The 15,235-nt window shown below is 46.6% G+C and overlaps 1 protein-coding gene across 3 annotated transcripts in view; it reads left to right on the top strand.

Annotated features, from left to right (window-relative positions):
* Dnmt3b (DNA (cytosine-5-)-methyltransferase 3 beta) overlaps positions 1-15,235 on the top strand; it is a 46,418-nt gene that overhangs the window by 937 nt on the left and 30,246 nt on the right. Inside the window, exon 1 of one of the 3 annotated variants that reach the window (XM_013514152.1) lies at positions 1-240. The exons of 1 other annotated variant lie outside the window; for it this stretch is intronic. The gene's annotated coding sequence lies outside the window, so the exon portion shown is untranslated. Of the gene's footprint in view, positions 241-2,145; positions 2,405-15,235 lie in introns of those variants that run through there. One more of the 3 variants, XM_013514151.1, reaches the window with a different exon arrangement.

Here is a 15,235-nt window from a genome sequence, read left to right as displayed (position 1 = left end):
GGTGCAGGGCGGCGAGGGGTGGGTCGACCGGGACCGGGACCGGGACGCGAGGGGAAGGGAGGCAGCCCGTATCCTCCGGAACTCCAAGAAGCGAGGAGTTCGTCCGCGGGAAGGGAGTGGGCACCCTCTTTCGGATCGCGAGTTAGCAGGAGGTGTCCTGGAGAGGAGCGGAGGGAGAGGGACTTTGCCTACCCGGAGGGGCGCCCTTACCTGCCCTCTAGCTTAGCGGGAGCCTCCCAGGTGAGGGATTGGGAACGCGGAGGAGCAAGTGCTGGGGTGCAGGTGGGCGTCAGCCCTGCTGGCTTGGACGGGGAGTCAGGCGAGAGACCCTCCCACCCGTACACGTGGGAATAGTGTCTGTCCCGGCGGGCAGGTGGGCTTGGGTGCGCCCGCGTGTGGAGGGCGAGTTAGAGGGGTGACGCCCGAGGTGCACGGCGGCCGGGACGCCCCGGGAGGAGGGTTCGCGGTCGCCTTGCGCACACCTGGCCCGGGAGGAGCTGGCTGGGGGGCGGTGCCATCTGCCCCCGGGGCTCACTTTCCATTCGGAGCCTCCTTCCGGGGTGAGGTTCACCCCACTTGCCAGATTCATTCACCGAAGCCTTAGAGCCGCTCCCAGCACCCGCAGAAGACGAGCTTCGGCGCTCATGCGGTTGTAGCGCCCTACCTCACTGGGGTGAAAATGGGGAGGGAGAAAGTAGAGAGTGGGCAGTTACAAGGGAGGGCTGCCCTGGGGCGCAGGTTCCCGCGGGGCCTCAACTGCCCCGCAGTGCCTGGCCTCCGAGTGCCCGTGCCTCCTCCCCCCCCCGCCCTTGCGGTTCTCTGCGCCAGGGGTACAGGCTCGTCGAGCCCCTCTGCCTCCCTCCCCCACGCTGAGTGGTGTATGAATTAAAGGGAATTAAGGGCAGAGTATGAACTTTGAACTGCCTCTGGAGTTCTGGATGTTGTGGGTTTTGGCAGACCGGTGGCAATTGTTTTTGGGAGACAGCTCCTGCTGGGGCCCTCACTTAGGGGGCACAGAACGCTGACCTTCTCTGCCCTCCACCAGACCGGCTGTGGCTTAAGTTTGCTGGCCCTTGCAAGCCCCAGGTGCAGACATTAATGAAATAATACCTATTTTATTTTTTGGCGGTGCTGGAGATCAAGCCCAGACCCTCTCCTATGCTAGGCAAGAGCACTACCAATGAGATGCATCCCCCACGAAGGTGACCCTATTTTAATAGGGTTGGAATATAGTAAGCACTCAATAAAAGCTTGCAATTTATTTGCTTCATCAGTTATCACATGGGTTAGTCAACTTGCTAAGCCATAGGTCTCAGGCATATGTTTAAATCCTGTTTCTGCAAGTTCATTTTCCTCTCTGCCTTAGTTAATAGATCTTTAAAATAGAAAAAATGTGTAAGGATGAAGCCAATTTTATGCATAATTTAACTTGCTCAGCCCTCCATCTTTCTCAGGCATCTAGGTGTAATATCCTTTGGCTTGAATAACAATTTAAGGAGCAGTCCGTACCTTCGGTGGGGCTAGCCCTTGGTAAATAGTGTTAGCCACAGGCCCACCCTTATAGGGTAGCACTGATGAGAATTGGGGATGGAGGGAAGAAGCACTAATGCTGGCCCTCCTCTTCTTGACTTACCTCAGATACTCTTTCCCTTTCCCTGCCACGAAAGTGTTTCCAGATCATTGTCCATGACTGGGGAGTTGACAGGAAGGACTGCCTTTGTTCCCTTTTGAAAGGAGCCTTAGTTTTTTGTGGGTTGGGACAATTTTAAGCCCCATCCCCAACCCCCAGATTGGGGCCAACAGGGAAGGTGTAATTGCACAGCTAAGAGAGCCTTTACTTTTCCCCCCATGGAGTAGAGGACTGAGACAAAGAGGCCAGGGCTGTGGCCAGCCACATCCTCTAAGCCATAGGCAGAACTGCCACCCCGGTCCATAGGGTTGGGGGAGGGGAGGAGAGGATCTCGGCACTGCAGGGGGCCAAGGGAGGAGCAAGGTTGGGGTTGGGGAAGCTGCTTCCCTGACTTTTTCCTGCCACATGGGGCCTGTGACCTAGAGAAGGCTGTCACCTCTCACTGCTGCCCCAGGGACTTGTTTCCTATTTTTTTCTTTTTGCAGTGTTGGAGCTGGAACCCAACATTGGGTCTCTTCATACTGGCCAAGAACTTTATCCCCTTAGCTATATCTTAGCCTCCAAAGGGGATTTGGACACATTACCCAGGGAAAAACTACCACAACTCCTTTGTCCCAGGCCAGCCTCCATGCTGGGTACAACATCTTCAGGCTCAGAAACCTCCAGTTTCATCTGAGACAGCCCTTGCCAAATCTGAGAAGCTTCCTGGGTCCCCTATAATGTGGGCAGTGCTCATTTCTCCCCCAGTCTGATCTGTGCAAGACCTTGGCTCAGGTATATTCTTCATTCGGGTAAGGTTTATATTCTATTTATTTTTGAGAGAGGGCCTCTATGTACTACAGGCTGGCTTTGAACTCCCTTATGGAGCCTAGGCTGGACTCAAACTCAGAGCAGTCCTCCTGCCTCAGCCTCCCGAGTGCTAGGATCACAGGCATGTACTACCATGCCCAGCTAGGTGAGATTTTTATTTTTTTCTTTTCTTTTTTTGAGACAGGGTCTCAGGCAGTTCAGATTAGCCTCGAGGTCACTTTGTAGCCTAAACTGGTCTCAGACTCACAATGATCCTCCTGCCTCAGCCCCTTGCTCCCCCAGTGCTGGGATTACAGGTGTGCACCACCACCACGCCCAGCTTCCAGCCTCCGTTTTCAAATTTTAGAGGATTTTTTTTTGTCTTTTTGAGACAGGGTTTCACCGTGTCCTAGAACTCACTTTGTAGCCCAGGCTGGCCTCGCACTCACAGCAAGCCTCCTGAGTGCTGAGATTACAGGCGTGCACCACCACACCCAGTTAGGTGAGGTTTTTAAATTTTATATCATGCAGTCTGGCTCATTTTGAGATTGGTGGTGAACCATGACCACAGTGTGGCTTCTTCATTTCATTTGCACACCATGCTCTGCCAACGTCCTGGGGTGACCTCTGCTTCTTGGGAGTGCTGGTGCTCTTCACTGGGTGCCTTTACGGATGAAGCATGTGAGAGTCAGCTCCAGTGACTTTCAATTGGTAAGCACTTTGCAGAACAAGTTTCCACCTTCACCATGGCAACTCACTGTTTTTCTTTTTTTTGTTTGTTTTGGTACTGGGAATCAAACTCACGACCTTGGGCTTGCTAGGCAGGCGCTTGTGCCATTGAGCTATATCCCCAGCCCTGGCCCACCATTTTTCTTTCCAGAAGGGTAGAAGCCCCATGCAGAGGCTGGAGAAAGTGGCTCTGCAATGCAGAGGATGCCTGTACATGGGGCAGCTGTGGCAAATGAAGGCTCTTCCCATCTGTGAAGTGGGTAGAAAAATATTTCTACCTAGCATAGTTTAAAGGGGCCAGTATGTTTATATTCCTGGTCATTTTATTTATTTAGAAGGGTCTCACTATGATATAGTTCAGGCTGGCTTTCAACTCATAATGTATCCCAGGCTGGCCTCAAACTCACTGTAATCCTTTTGCCTCAGCCTCCCACGTGCTAGGATTACAGGTATGCATCAGCATACCTGGCTGGAATCTTTTAAAAATTGAGTTTATGGACTGGTAAATAACCAGCAGTAGAGAGCCCTTGCCTCACATGTGTGAGGGCCTTGGTTTGATCTCTAACACTGGGAAAAAAGTTGGGTTTTTTTTTTTTTTTTTGTCTTTTTTGTGACAGGGTCTCACTATGCAGTTCAGGCTGGCCTTGAACTCACAATGATCCTCCTGCCTCAGCCTCCCAAGTGCTGGGATTACAGGCATGCACCACCTCACCTGGCTCCCCAGCCCATTTTTATTTTTTAAATTTTGAAACAGGATCTAAATTGCCAATGCTGGGCTTGAGTTTGGCAATCCTTCTGTCTCAGCCTCCCAGAGGACTAGGATTACAGGCCTCCAACCATGCCTAGGTCAATATTTATTATTGTTTTCAGGATTTATTTTTAGTATTTATATATATATATATATTTTTTTTGTTACTGGAAATCAAACTCAGGACCTTGTGCTTGCCAGACAGGCGCATGTGCCACTGAGCTATATCCCTGGCCTGGTATTTAATTTTTTAACATTTACCTCTATATTTGAGGAGACCAACAATTGTCTATGGAATTTAGAAGCTAGTGGACTTGGGCTAGGGATAAAAAGCTCAGTATCATGGGTTCCATCCCTAGCACTGCCCCCTGCCCGCCCCCCGAAAAAAACCTGGTGAACATTTTTTTTGTTTTGTTTTGTTTTTCTTCCGGTACCAGGAATCAAACTCATGACCTTGTGCTTGCCAGGCAGGTGCTTTGCTGCTGAGCTAAATCCTCAGCCCCCTGGTGAACATTTTTGGTGGGCAATGAATTGAACTTGTCTTCGGTCACCCAGTGAAAACTTCTGTGCTACTGAGTCTTATGTCCAGAGTACAGGAAATTTCAGACCCCTGCTTGAGGGTACATGCAGGCCTGGCAGCAACAGTCCTAGGGCGTAGAGATCTTAGTCTGACCTAGTTCTATTCTTTTGGCCCAATCTCTAGTCTCTTCTGTTTTTTGTCCCAGACTTAGGGTAAGTGGATATTATCTGCAAAAAGTCCATGGAAGGACTCGGGAGGAACATGTAAGATTTTTTCAGCCCCTGTGCAGCCCTACCTTAGAAAGTAATCAGCATTTGCTTCCTGTTGTAACCTTGCATCATTGTGGTGCTTTCTCCAGAGCCGGCACAGGCACCCAGGCTTTGTACTAGACTTTGTACTAGACTAGAGCAGTTCTTGGAGATGGGACAGTGCAGTGCCTTCTTGGGCAGTGTGTGCTGGCATCCTGGCTCACGCTTGTGGGGTGTGCAACATGTAAAGGTACGACAGTGGGCGTTGGCTCGAGGAGACAGGGTGATCCGAGGGAACCAGTCTTTGTGGTTAGGCGGTGTAGGATATGGAGTGTTAACCAGCTGGATCCTGAATAGGCAGGTGCTGCTGGCAGGAGTGGGCTGTACTGCATTGTGTTGCAGGGAAGGCAGTACGCAGCAAGACACATCCTGAGCAAAGTGTTGACAAAGTCTTGATCTCCTGGCAAATAGATTTCTGTAATGTAAAGAGCAGTGTAGCTTTTGAGCCTGAACACACTTTGTTAATTTAGTCTTTGTTTTCTGTGACCACTCAACTCCTTACTTTCTTGGCAGTCCCATAAGGATGCCTGGCCTTTGCCTGCTTTTAAAAATTAATTTAAAATTAACAGTCACTGTACAAATTAATGGTATTTCCATACATGTGCAGTGTCCACTGATCAAGTGCAACTATGCTTCTCTATCCTGCGTGTGTGCCTCTCTGGATCCCAGGTGGTTCTTGAAGTCTAGCCGATATCACAGAATGTCTGGATGAGAGTGGTTTGGAGGTGGAAGGCCACTGAAGGGCATCTTGCAGACCCCCTCTTCCACAGAACAGGTGGCTGTGGTGAAAATGGGAGTCTTACCTGCCAGGCACAACAGCCACCTTCAGGCCCGACAGCCACTCTAGGAGGTCCTTAGAACCCGGAGTCAGAGAGCTCTGCCATGACCAGAAGTCATGCTTGAAGTGTTGAGCCCTAGCTCTTACCACAACATGCTTGGGCCATATTGAAGTCTCAACTGTGTTCTAGGGTGTTTGGTATTGAGCTATGAGCACAGAACAGTGGCGAGACCACATAAGGAGTGGAATCTGCGGTGAAGGACTCTTGCAAATGCGTTTGCAAGGCCTCTGCCTCCACGAGGCTCAAACCACAGAACTGGCAGGGGACGCAAAGTGTGTCTGGGCAAGAGGCGGGGCACAGGTACAAGCTAGTGAGGCTATAGTGTGCAGCCTGCTTCACCAGCTGTGTTGAGATAGGCAGATCTGAACCTTTCCAGGCAGTGTGGCCAGTTTTAATAGGGTGGTTATTTTTGTTGTTTTTTGTTTTTTTTTTTTTCTGTTTGTTTTGGTCTTTTTGAGACACAGGGTCTTGCTATGTAGTTCAAGCTGGCCTTGACCTCACTTTGTAGCCCAGGCTGGTCTCGAAGTCGCAACGATCCTCCTGCCTCAGCCTCCTTAGTGCTGGGATTACAGGCGTGCCTCACAGGCCTGGCTTTTTGTCTTTTTGAGACAGGATCTCACGATGCAGTACAGGCTAGCCTCAAGCTCACTTTCTAGTCCAGGCTGGTTTTGAACTTAAAACCAGCTTCCCCAGTGCTCGGATTAAGGGGGTGTGCTACTATGCCTGGTTTAAAAAGGTGGGTATTGTGAGCTATCTTGAATTTCTTTCTTTCTTTCTTTCTTTTTTTTTTAAGCTAATTCCAATAAACCATTCCCTTAACTTGTAGGCTTTTTTTTTTTTTTTTAAAGTACAGGTTTGGACTATGTAGCTCAGGCTGGCTTTGAACTCAGAATGTTGCCCAGGCTGACAATCCTGCCTCAGCCTCCTGAGTGCTGGGATTCCAGGTCCTATAGGCCATATTTTGATAGTTTTTTTGTAATTTACATCAGGTGGGGTTGGGAGATACTAGATAATTTTGGTAATTTACATCAGGTGGAGTTAGGAGAGACTAGATAGTTTTCTTTTGGTAATTTATTTACATCAGGTAGAGTTGGGAGATAACTAGACCCTTAAGAGTCTGACTTTTCCTTGTGGGGAAAGTACTAGATGTCTGCTTGGTGTGGTGGTGTTCCCCTATAATCCCATTGCTTGGTTGGCTGAGGCAGGAGGGTTGCTGTGAGTTCAGGGTCATCCTCCTGAGACATAAATTTTTTTTCTCTTTTTTTGAGACATAAATTTTTTACATTAAGAAAAAAATGCCAGAGAAATATGACAATGCATATGTAGAAGTTAACACTGCTGTATTGTGCAGACTCATTTTACCATAATTACCTTACTCTTTGTCCCTCCTAGTTGTGTTCCCTCATGGCTGCAAAGTTTCCGTCCCTGATATATAAACGGCCACATTGCAGCTTTTGCTCTGGCATGCAGGGCTGTAGAGACAACCCTCACACATCTGGGTGGAGTCTCAGCCAGGCAGAATCCTGTAAAACAGGGCATGGGTGCTTGGCATTTGGATGACATGTCAAGGTTGCTCTCGCAGGTTGAATGTGCTTGCTGCATCCTTGTGCAGGTGGCTTGAGACTGAAGCCATACTGCAGCAAGGTGTGGGCCGTGCTGTAGGGGACACAGAGGTCCAGGGTTGGCTCTTGAGAATATTGGCTCCTTTTTCTCCTTGCTTTCCCTTTTTGCCGAGGAGAGAGGTCCAGGGTTGGCTCTTGAGAATATTGGCTCCTTTTTCTCCTTGCTTTCCCTTTTTGCCGAGGAGAGCAGGTGGCCAGAGAAAGTGTGCCACAGGAAGTGGGCAGCGCCCAGAGTCCTCTGCTCCTTATACTTCCTTACCCCTCATTCTTTGAGTTACTGTTGATGCCACACCCTTAAGAGTTTCCCAAAACCAGTATAAGGGAAAGAACTGGAGCTTACATTTTATTTATATAGGGTAGAGTTCTAGGTTGCAGTTTATTTTTGTCTTTTTGGGACAAGTCTCACTATGCAGTTCAGGCTAGTCTTAAACTCACTTTGTAGCCCAGGCTGGTCTTGAACTTGCAATGATCCTCCTGCCTCCTGGAGTGCTAGGATTACAGGCATGTGCCACCATGCCTGGTTTAGGTTGCAGTTTAAATTGTATCTTTTCATCTTTAGGATTTTTTTCCCTGCAAATCATCTAAAAGGTAGTGGGTACATACATACTTTTACTGCAATCAGTGACACATCTTGGTATTTTGACATTTTGCAACTATGAACAACACCGCAAAGGAGCAGTGTCATGCCAACTTTTTGTACTACTGCAGTTTACTTGGACAAATTCTTTTGATAATGCTGATTACTATGCCAAGGGCTAGATTTACTGTAGGATGACAGGGCCATCATGTGATGTTAGACTATAGGCACTGAGCAATTAATTCCCCAGTGCTTCCTGAGTCATGGCAGATGAGTAGATACTGTTTTTTGTATTGGGTTTCAGATTGAGTCATTTGCTTGGGGAACCTCAGCCTTTGAAGATCAGGTGTGGTCACTTCATCTCACAGTTGATAAAACTGAGGTTTCAGATAATCACTGAAACTTCTTTCTTTCCTGCAAGGCTGGTCTTTGCTGGAAATTCCTGGAGGTTTCTTGTCAGCAAGAGCAATTAACTGAGACCTGGTGCTCTGCTTTCAGGCAGGTGGAAACCAATTGCTTTTCTGGCTTCTTGGCCTTAGGATGTACTGTGGCCGCTATAGCATAGGATTCCTCCCCTTGTACACCTGGGTAAGAGGAGTGATCCTCTGCGACTTATTTATTTTTACTTGTTTATTTTTGGTACTCCGGATTGAACCCAAAGTGTTGTGCCTATTGGGCAAGTGCTCAATAGCCAAACTATATCCTCAGATCTTTCTGTTTTGAGACAGGTTGTTCAGGCTGATCCTTATGCCTCAGTTTCCAGAGTAGCTGAGGTTACACAAGGCTGTCACAGCACCTCTGGCTTTATTATGCCCATACCCAATTACCTTGCAGTGCCTGTAAAGATTTGTCTATGATGTTAGCCCAGAGCTTCTTGTCTCTTCATAGCTGTCTCATTTGGGCAAAGCATCTATTTCTGCTGAGTGGTCATGTACTCTGTAAAATTCATAGCTTGGCTTCTCTGTCACTGTGAAGCACATAGTAAACTCCCCATGACACCCATTGGAATTGTGGGTAGTGGAAATGGCTAAGCGAGACAGGAGCAGTTCAGTGGAGGAATCCTGAGTTAAGATTTCCTTTCCATAGGAGGAGGAGGTTGACTGAGGAAGTTTTTAAGTGAGGGAAAAATAGTATCTTTATACCTATACCTCAACCATTTTACTTTGCCCTGGGCATTGGAGGTGAGGCAGAGATACCCAGACTCGCACGTCATCCCCACTGACCCTGTCCTTTGTGCCTCTGTGAGGTTTAATTAATGTCATTACCATTTACAAGGTGCTGTGAAATAGCTCTGCCCCTATGCCAGCATGGAGGAAATGAATGGCCTCACTTCTCAGCTTCCATGTCTGGGACGGAGAATTCTGAGCCTCTTTGAGTCTAGTCAGGGGGCTGCCCCTTACCTCTGTATGCCACATCATATTTGAGCATGTCTGACCTGGTCCCAGCCTTGAATCACATGTTGGACCCAAGCCTCCGGGAAAGGGTCAGAGTTCACCTGTCCTCATGAGGCTAGGCAGCCTTTTCTGCCTGGGAAGAGAAATACTCAGCAGGAGGGTCCTGCCTCAACTGGACAGTGCCTGAGCCCCTGGGATGGCTCATGCGTTGCTCATAGTTTATAAAATTCTAGTCTGCCTTGCCTCTGGCACAGTGGTTGGTTAGATACATGCCTTGGACTGCCTGGGCATGAGACTTGGCACTGCCACTTTGCTGGTGACTTAATTAATTCTGAGCCTGTTAAACAGCAGGTTGATAATGGGATCTGCCCCAGGATGCTGTGGAGATGGAGGAACGGGTGTTCTGAGGGGACCTGTTGACATGATAAGGACAGGGAGTGGTCAGCATGTTAGTTACTTGGAAGGAACCCCCTCCCCCAGGGAGGAAACACAAGTTGTCCTCCAGCCCTGAACCAATCACACTAGGTAAAGCCTAAAGCCACTGGCTAATGATGGGGCCATATTATCTGTGAAACGGCAAGTTTGAATTGCTAGAAGCCAAACAGGCAAAAGGGGAGAAGTGGGATAGATTTTACCTAGCATTACACGCCATTTCTGGTGTTTTGTCTCCCTGTTTCTAAGAGCATGTAGTGAAATTTGCACATTCATATTCAACTTCTTTGATACTTGATCAATGATGAATTTTCATCCTGTGTATGCTAAACTTAAGCTTTACCACTGAGTTGCACACCTAGCTTTTATTATGTTGATTAACATCAACATGATTAACCTAGTACTTCAGTTGATTAACCTAGTACCTCAGTTTTCCCATCTGCAAAATAGGGTTAGTGGAATCACATGTACTATTAGGGGTTAAATGAATTAATACCAATATTATAGGTGGGACACAGAATGGCACCTGATAGACCTTAAGCACTGAAAAAAAAATCACCTTGCCAGATGAGGATTTATACATCTCCATGGGGCGAAGGACCAGATAGATGGCTTGGAGAGTTCCGAGGGGAGCTCTTCCAAGCTTGGTAAGTCCCAAGGCCTGTGGCCCAGAGATCACAATCTTGTAGGCTGCAGAAACAGCAGCACCACCTGGAGGCTGGGTGTGTATGATCTGTGCAGAATGCAGCTGGGAGAGTAACTGGGCTGGGTGCAAGGCCCGGAGGCTGGGGTGTGCAGTCTACACAGTTGCCGCTTTAGGCAGTTAGGGTAGTTAATTTCATTGCAAAGCCAGGCTGATAAACATACAGGGAAGGAATCTAATGAAAGGACGCTGCGTTGTACAATGGGAAGAAGGCATTTTTTAGCTTTGCAGCTAACCCCCGGGCACCCAGGTAGCACTGGCACTTGAGGCAGGTTTCTGGGGGCGTCCTCCAGTACCACCATGGGAGTGCATCCAGATTCAGGAGGTTTTTCTGGAATGTTGAAATCTGGCACAGAAAGGGGTGTGCGGTCCATATTTCAGGCAGCCTGGCAGGCAGGTAGGCACTGCTAATGCCCCATGAGAAGACATGCGCTAGTTAATTATTGTCAGCTCTGGGCTGCAGGGTCCATCTGGATCTCTAAGAAGAGGGGCCCTTGTCTGGCCTCTTGACACAATTAGGAGTTGTCTGAGGTACTGAAGTCCAACAGTGCCTGAGAACCCACCTGACCCTGGTGCTGGGCCTGTGACCCACTGCCAGCTGTGAGTAACAAACCCATCCGCCTTGCATAAGTCTTTGAAGTACTCGACCTTGTGGAGTCTCAGACCCTATAGCTCAGCCTCCCACCCAAGCCACTCATCCAAGCCAAGCTATTTCGCTGATTTTACCTGAGGTGAAATGCGTGAAGTGAATTACTATTCTGAACCTTTTGAGCAGCTTTCCTGGGTTCTGCCTGCTTAGCCTCACGGCAATGGCCATAGGTCAGTTAACTCATTCTTCTGGGTCAGGCTTTGGTGGAGAAGCAGGTGAGAGAGCAAGGCTGCATCCTGAAGCCTCTGTCCTCAGTCCTTGAGGGGCAGGGGGAAGAATGTCATGATTAGCACGAGTCCTGGAGCTCTGAACCACACATACCCAAAGTGGGGAGAGAAATGCCCTGATGCAGCATTGGTGTATATGCGTCAGTGCCTGTATTTGTGAGATTGCTCTTTCCATTTTTTTTTCACATCTTACTATATACTACATAGTGGTTGTAAAGATAAAATAGCCTTCATTTTGGCAGATTTGTACGTTCACACAACCTACTTTGATCACTTTCAACTCCCATCACCCCATTACTTAGCCTTACCCCAGTCTCACTTTTTTTTTTTCCTTTTTTTTTTTTTTGGTGCCGGAAATCGAACTCAGGACCTTGCATTTGCCAGGCAGGCTCTTGTGCTGTTGAGCTATATCCCCAGCACCCCCAGTCTCACTTTGGTTTTGATTTCTATGATGTTTTCATCATCTCCATTCCTTGTCCTTATGCACCCCTCACCTCCCCCTCAGTCAGTACATGTTTGCAGTACATTCATCATGGTGAGTTGGTGCAGGCATGTAGCATGTCTTTAGGCTTCTCCTTCCCTCACCCTTCTGCTCCCCCATCTCTTGGTTCCCTTAACTATATGCAAAACATCTGTCACCCATTCCCTATTATCTTTTATTTGCTGTTTTATTCATAGTCTCATATAAGTGAAGGTATGTGAGTTTTTTTTCCTCTTTCATTTTTTGGGGTCTGTTTGAGACAGGGTCTCCGCTATGCAGTTCAGTCTGGCCTTGAACTCACTTTGTAGCTAGCTCAGTTTGATCTTGAACTTGCAGTGATCAATCTTCCTAGTTCAGCCTCCTGAATGTTGGGGTTACAGGCATGCACTGTGAAGCTTTGTGGTATTTATGTTTGATTTATTTCATTTAACATCAGGAGCTCAAGGTGCATCCATTTTCCTACAAATGACTCAAGATTATCCTTTATGGCAGAGTACTACTCCACTGTGCATGTATACCATAGTTTCTTTTTATTTTTGGATGGTGCTGGGGATCAAACTCAAGGCCTTTTGCATGCAAGGCAAGTGCTCTACCGCTGAGCCACATCCACAGCCCTATACCATATTTCCTTTTTATTTGGTACCACTACTCGAACTAGGGACTTTTATACCATATTTTCTTTATCCATTCATCTGATGAACAGATAGGCCACTGCCAAGATTTAGTTATGAATAGTGCTGCTATAAACATAGGCATGCATGTATCACCATTATGTCTTTAACTGTAATGATGTGTGACTCTAAGGAAGATAGAAGGAACAGCTGGATAGTGGGGTCAAATGTAATTTCTATTTTTAGGTTTTTAAAGGAGACTCCATTCTGATCTCCATAGTGGTTGTACTAGTTTGCATCGCCACCAACAATGTAGAAGGGTCCCCTTTACCCTTGGGAGCCATGCCAGGATATCTTAACTGCTTGCTTCCTTCCTTCCTGGCAGTTCTGGGGGTTGAACTAGGACCTTACCACTGTGTTGCATCATCCCCAGCAGTTTCTTGATGTTGGCCAGTCTTTCTGGAGTAAGGTGGAATCTCAGGTGTTTTATTTTGCATCTCTCTAATGACTATAGCTGTCTGTTTTTTGTTATTGTTATGGCCATTGCACTTCTCAGAAGTCCATTTTTTCCGTTGCCCATTTTTATTTTATTTTTATTTTTTGGAGACAAGGTCTCACTGTGTAGGCTAGGCTGGCCTCACTCGTGCAATCATCTTGCCTCTGCCTCAGTTGACTGTATCTTGATTTGGTCTTTTTTTCTGGTAGTGGAAATCAAACTCAGGACCTCATGCTTGCCAGGCAGGCAGAGTATCACTGAGATATATCCCAGGCCTGGGTCTTTCATTTTGTGTGATCTAATTTTTTTTTTTTTTTTTTTGAGACAGGGTCTCACTATGCAGTTCCAGCTGGCCTTGAGCATACTTTGTAGCCCGGGCTGGCCTGGAACTCAGTGATCCTCCTGCCTCAGTCTCCCCAGTGCTGGGGTTAGAGGTGTGTGCCACCATGCCCGTTGTGGTCTAATTTTTTGAGTGTTTTGCATATTCTAGATATTGGACTTCCGTCCAAGCAGTGTCTGGAAAATTTTCTCCCATTCTGTAGTTTGTTTCTTTACTCTTGGCTTGTTTCCTTCGCTATGCAGAAGCTTTTTAATGGGATGCAATCCCATTTGATTCTTTTTTGTTTTGTTTTTTGAGGCAGGTCCCACCATAGTCCAGGCTGGCCTCAAACTCACTGTGTAGGCCCAGGGATGTAGCTCAGCAGCACAGTGCCTGCTTGGCAAGTGTGAGGCCCTGAGTTCAATTCCTAGTACAAAAACAAAAAAACAAAAAACAAACTAAACAAACAAAAAAAACTCAACACAAAACCTCACTGTATAGCCCAGGCTGACCTCAAATTCACAGTGATCCTCCTGTCTCAGCTTCCCAAGTGCTGGGATTATAGGTATGTACCACCATACCTGGCCCCATTTGATTTTTGATGATATTTTTTGTGCAACTAGGGTTCTGTTGAGAAAGCCCTTGCCTATGTATGCCTTCCTATGTCATCAAGTTGTTACCTATTTTATCTTCTAGTAGATTAAGTGTTCCTGTTTAAACATTCAGACCTGTGATCCAATTTTTTTTTTCTTCTGGTGCCAGGAATCGAACTCACAACCTTGCACTTGCCAGACAGGCGATGTGCCGCTGAGCTAAATCCTCAGCCCCTGTGATCCATTCTGATTGTAGTTTAGTACATGGTGAGAGAGAAAGGTCTAGGTTAATCTGCATGTATACAGACAGTATTTATAGCACCTTCTGTTAGAGGCTACTTTTCCTCCAGCATGTGTTTTTGGCCCTTTAGGAAGGGCTTTCTGAACACAGCCCCAGTATTGAACCCCCAGTAGCAGAACTATTGGTTCTGAAGAGAACCAGCAATACTGATTCTTCTTATCCAGGAACAAGGGATATCTTCATTTTTTTATTTATTTATTTTTTTTCCGGTATCGGGAATCAAACTCACGACCTCCTGCCTGCCAGGCAGGAGCTGTGCTGCTGAACTGAATCCCCAGCCCTGATATCTTCATTTTCTGATGTCCTATTGTATTTTTTTTTTTTTTTTTGGCTTATTTTCTGGTACCGGGAATCAAACTCATCACCTTGCGCTTGCCAGGCAGGTGCTGTGCCGCTGAGCTAAATCCCTAGCCCCATCTGATGTGCTGTTGTAGTGTGTGGAGGTCTTTCATTTTGTTAGGTTCATTACTAAATATTTCAATTTTTCTTGAAGTATTGTAAATAGTTATATTTTCTTAATTTTTCAGTGGGTTCATTATTGGTATACAGGAATACTTCTGTGTTAATTTTGGTATCCTGCTGCCTTGCTGAATTTATTAGTTCTGAAGAGTCTTGGTGGAATATTTTAGGTCTTTTGTGTAAGAGATCATACCATCTGCAAGTAGGGGCAGTTTGACTGCCTTCTTTCCTGTATGTACCCCTTTTATTTCCTGTTTAACCTGATTGCTCTTACAAAGTTTTGAATAATATATTGAGGAGTAGTGGTGATAGTAGATGCCATCCCTGTCTAATTTCTGATCCAAGAGGAAAAGCTTTCAGTTTTTTGTTATTCAAACTGTTAGCAGCCGGGGATATAGCTCAGTGGCACAAGAGCTTACCTGGCAAGCACAAGATCCTGAGTTCGATTCCGAGTACAAAAAACATTTAATAAACTATTGGCAGTAGGTTTGTCATCAATGGCTTTTATCAAATTGAGATAAGGTACTTCTATACCTATTCAGGGTTTTTTATCATGAACCAACTATTTCAACGAAGACCTTTTCCATATCTGTAGAGAATGAAAAGGCCAGATATGGCCTTTTCCATATCTGTAGAGAATAGGGTTTTTTGTCCTATTTATGATGATGTATTACATTTATTGATTGGCATATTTTGAAATATACTTGCATCCCTGGGGTGAAGTCTTAGTTGGTTACGATTTTGTTTTGCTTGTTTTTTGAGACAGGATCTTCCTATGGTAGTCTAGGCTGGCCTTCAACTCACTGTG

The sequence above is a fragment of the Chinchilla lanigera genome, unplaced genomic scaffold (assembly GCF_000276665.1).
Source record: "Chinchilla lanigera isolate Chin_1 unplaced genomic scaffold, ChiLan1.0 scaffold00021, whole genome shotgun sequence".
NCBI lineage: Eukaryota > Metazoa > Chordata > Mammalia > Rodentia > Chinchillidae > Chinchilla > Chinchilla lanigera.
This window is presented reverse-complemented; position numbering and strand designations above follow the sequence as displayed.